Source organism: Ursus maritimus, unplaced genomic scaffold (genome assembly GCF_017311325.1).
Source record: "Ursus maritimus isolate PB19 unplaced genomic scaffold, ASM1731132v1 scaffold_17, whole genome shotgun sequence".
In the NCBI taxonomy this organism is placed as follows: domain Eukaryota; kingdom Metazoa; phylum Chordata; class Mammalia; order Carnivora; family Ursidae; genus Ursus; species Ursus maritimus.
The window spans coordinates 58,707,995-58,712,526 of record NW_024424119.1 but is presented as its reverse complement, the minus strand read 5'-3'; positions in this window follow the sequence as shown (position 1 = coordinate 58,712,526).

The window sequence follows — 4,532 nt, the reverse complement described above, 5'->3', positions numbered from 1 at the left end:
TGGCTCGTACCCAGGGTGGCATCGTTCCTCGGCAGCTCGGGGTGCCTGGCTGCGGTCTCCTTGGTGGCACCTCTGAGCCCGCGGTCACCAGCGGACTTGTGCTGGGGGTTCTGTCTTCAGTCGCACATGGCAGCCCGAGCCGTGGACGTGGCCTGAGATCTCGGGGAGTCACTTGGTCTGAAGAGCGTCTCCGTGTCCCTGTCCTGCTCTCTGCTTCTCTCTGTCCCGGGAAAATCCGTGCACTCGTTCGTCTGACAGCAGAGAGCGATGGTCCCCACTCTCCGCCTCACGTGGTCCTTGCTGCTTTAGAGAGAGCACATTACCTGTTCTGAATGATCTGAATAGCAGGGGGACTGTCTCGCCACAGCCATTTCTAATGGGAATGAGTAAGAGAGCAAAGAAATGTAGTAAAAACCACAGTAAAACAAACCCCACACACAGGCATGCAGTTTTCAGGCAGAAGCATTTCTTGGCGTTGAAAACCTTGGGCTGCTTCCGCTGCAGAGAAGCAGCAACAGCATGAAACTGTTTCCCTAAAAGCGAAGGCTGCCGCGTGTTGCCACGAGGGCCGAGGCTGACGGACGCGGCATCCGCGGATTGGCCGTCCTGGCGGGAAACTGCCACGCCTTCTCCGCGGGTCGCCCCCGGCCCACCTGGCGCTGGGGTGCCAGCCCCGGGGAGTCAAGGCTCTGACCTCGGCACGGCTGGCCGGCGTTGGGGTTGCTGGAACACACCACGGGTGGGTCTGCACGTGTGTGCCACGCCAAGGCCCCGGGCAGTGGTGTTCTCAGGATGCCGTGGCTGCCACCGCAGGCCCAGGTGGGGAAAAGCCCGCGGTACCAGGAACGAGGCGATCTTGTGTCATTCAGCTCTTGTTCTGGGATGAATGGCGCAGAATCGTCCTGGGCTGTCTTACGTCGTCACGAGAGGAAGTCACGTGGTGGTCGTGGTGCTGCTTCACCTGTGGGTTAAGTGGCAGGTGGGGCCCCAGGCCGCGACGGGAGGCGTCGAGGGGCCTGCATGTGCTGTGTTGACAAGCAGTTATTTTCAGTCGAGCTGATGAAACACTCTAGTCTTGAGTTTTGCAAGAGGTAGAGTTTACTTTTTGCCTTTTTATTCCAATTTTTGTTGGTTTCATTACAAAACAGTCCTTGTTTGTTTTTTTTATTTTATTTATTTATTTATTTTTTTAAATGATATTTTATATTATGTTAGTCACCATACAGTACATCCCCGGTTTCCGATGTAAAGTTCGATGATTCATTAGTTGCTTGTAACACCCAGTGCACCATGCAATACGTGCCCTCCTTACTTCCCATCCTTATTTCACTTAGCATTATCTCCTCCAGTGCCGTCCATGTTGCAGCAAATGTTGAGAACTCGTTCTTTCTGATAGCTGAGTAATATTCCATTGTATATATGGACCACAACTTCTTAATCCAGTCATCTGTTGAAGGGCATCTCGGCTCCTTCCACGATTTAGCTATTGTGGACATTGCTGCTGTGAACATTGGGGTGCATATGGCCCTTCTCTTCACTACGTCTGTATCTTTGGGGTAAACACCCAGTAGTGCAATGGCTGGATCATAGGGTAGCTCAATTTTTAACTTTTTAAGGGACCTCCACACTGTTTTCCAGAGTGGCTGTACCAACTTGCATTCCCACCAACAACGTAGGAGGGATCCCCTTTCTCCACATCCTCTCCACAATTGTTGTTTCTTGTCTTGTCTATTTTTGCCATTCTAACTGGCGTAAGGTGGTATCTCAGTGTGGTTTTGATTTGAATTTCCCTGATGGCTAATGATTTTGAACATTTTTTCACGTGTCTGTTAGCCATTTGTATGTCTTCATTGGAAACGTGTCTGTTCATATCTTCTGCCCATTTTATGATTTATTTGTTTCTCGTGTATTGAGTTTGAGAAGTTCTTTGTAGATCTTGGATACCAGTCCTTTATCTGTAGTGTCATTTGCAAATATATTCTCCCATTCCGTGGGCTGCCTCTTAGTTTTTCTGACTGTTTCCTTGGCTGTGCAGAAACTTTTAATCTTGATGAAGTCCCATAAATTCATTTTATCTTTTGTTTCTCCTTGTTTGTTTTTTAAACCGAAGCAGAACATCACAGTGTGCAGCCCAATTTCCACAAAGTTCTTTTTTAAATTTTTAAACACCCTGGGCCGAAGGCAGACGCTTAACGATTGAGCCACCCAGGCGCCCCCCCCCTTTTAAGATTTTTAAATGAAAAGTTCCCAATACTTGTCAGCAAAGTTCTCCCTAGGCCATTTTGCTCCTACGTTCTGTTACCCATCGTCAACTTGTCTGTCCGAGTACCGGCTGCGTCCCCGCTGCCGCGGCGCTGGGGTGACGTGAAGGTGAAGTGCGGTCGGAGACCATTGGCGGGGGGGGGAGGGGCCCCGTTTTATTTTTTTGTGTGTGTGCAAAGTTCTCCCTAGGCCATTTTGCTCCTACGTTCTGTTACCCATCGTCAACTTGTCTGTCCGAGTACCGGCTGCGTCCCCGCTGCCGCGGCGCTGGGGTGACGTGAAGGTGAAGTGCGGTCGGAGACCATTGGCGGGGTTGCAAGGCACCGTGTTTCATTGTTGTGTGTGTGTGTTTGTTCAGGTCAGACGCTCCTGCAGCCGGCAAACACCCCTGAGTTTAACGGGCAGTCAGTTCCTGGTCCAGGAGCGCGCGTTGCTTGGGCACACGCGGACCCCGGGGGCTGTGGGCCGTCACGGGCTAAGTGCAGACTGCCCGGGGGTGTCCTTCCCTTAGGGTCACACCGGCTCTTCCTCCTCTGGGTGGGAAGTGCAGTGTCCGAAGACCCGAGGGTCGGACCAGGCCAGGGAAGCGAAGAGCTGGGCGAGGGGGCCTGGGGCGGGCACAGGCTCCTGGAGGGACCGCAGAGGACATCTTCCCTCGCTGTTCGCGCTCCGGCTGGGCGGCGGCCTCCAGATGGGCATTCGGTAGAAGTGGGGGAAGCTTCCCCTCGGGTGCAGGTCCGGGACACCGAGGCCTTGCTCCTGCTCCTGGACTGAAGCGTTGCGAGGAAGGTTGTGGGAGGAATCCCGTGCGACCCTGGGTGTGCTTGGGTGCTGGGGGAGGCACGGGGCCAAGAGGACCGCACTGAACTCCATGGGGACCGGAGCGCTGTAGCGTGGACGGCCCGTGCAGCCCGGACAGAGGCTGAGCAGAGCCACCGCCTTGGTCAGATGTGGATGGCGGTCCCACAAGGAGGGAGGGAAGGATGTATGCTCCTGGGGCGTGTCCTTGGTGGGGGCCCTTCTTACCTGGAGTCTTCCTTACAGGAAGGTCACGGGGGTTTTCAGGGTGGGAGTAGACAGCCACAGAGTCAGTGTACCTCCCAGTAACGGGTGGCAGGAGGGATGTGGCTGGACGGCCTGGCCTTCTGAGCACGTGGGCCTCCAGGAGCAGCACCCAGAAGGCCTCTGTGCAGGGCCGGGGTGGGAAACAGGCCAGGCCCCAAGTGACTGTAAATGGTGACAAGGGGGCGGCACTCTAGAGTGGCTGGGCCTGCTCTGGTCGCCTTCCGCGCACGGACCGCTGCGGGCTCGGACCTAGTCGGCCTTAAGCCTGGCGACAGCCATCGTCAGCTGGGCCGGAGGGCAGGGAGGAGAGCGAGAACGTGATGTTCCCGTGTCAGCAGCCAGGGCTTCAGCAACGTCACAGCTTTCTGGGAAGGACGTTCTCTAGAAGATGGCAGCGTCACGCGAACTCCGTGTGCGGATGCCGAGCTCAAGGCCGACGTCGCGCTGCACGCTCCCCCGCCAGCCACGTCAGAGATGCCCGGGTCCTGTGTTTGGAGATCAAGAGCTGGAGGCGGTGGTGTTTGAAGATGAGCGTTTATAAGCAGTTGTTCACTGCAGTCCTGACTTTTTGCTTTCAGATAAACATGCAGACGTTGTTTACAAGCCCCATAGAGGTGGCAGCTCTGTCGCTCAGGATGGGGGCACAGACGATGTGAGCCGGGGAGGTGGGCTTCTCGCAAGGGGGCAGCTCTGGCCGGGGCGGCCAGGCCTGCCGCCACCCGGAGCCTGCTCCGCCCGCCACGTGGAATTACTCTCCTTGCCTGGGTTGGGAGTGGATTCATTGAATAAAACAATCCCTGCTTTCCAGACAATTAAATTTGATTTTTGTTTCTTTAAAAACGCAGTTTTGTGGAAAGTAGGAGATGCGTGGCTAGCTCACAGGTGCGGTGGTGAGCGTGGAGAGCCGTGCCTCCCCTCGCAGACGGGCACTGCTCATGCTGTCCTGGGCGCGGCGGGCCCTGTCCTCGTGGAGCTGTGGAGACGGTTTCCAGACGCACCGTTACTTTGAGTCTCCAGGAAAGAAATGCGCCAGTAAGACCGTGCCAGTCTGCTGTTGGGGGAGAGGTGGCGAGTACATCCCAGACCTGTGAAGCAGGTGGGGGCACCCTGTGAGCAGACCGCGCGGGGGGTGAGGAGACGCGCCTGGGAGCCCTGGCATCTCAGGGCAGGTCGAGGGGAGGGCGGTGTCTCCACGTTCTGGGCGC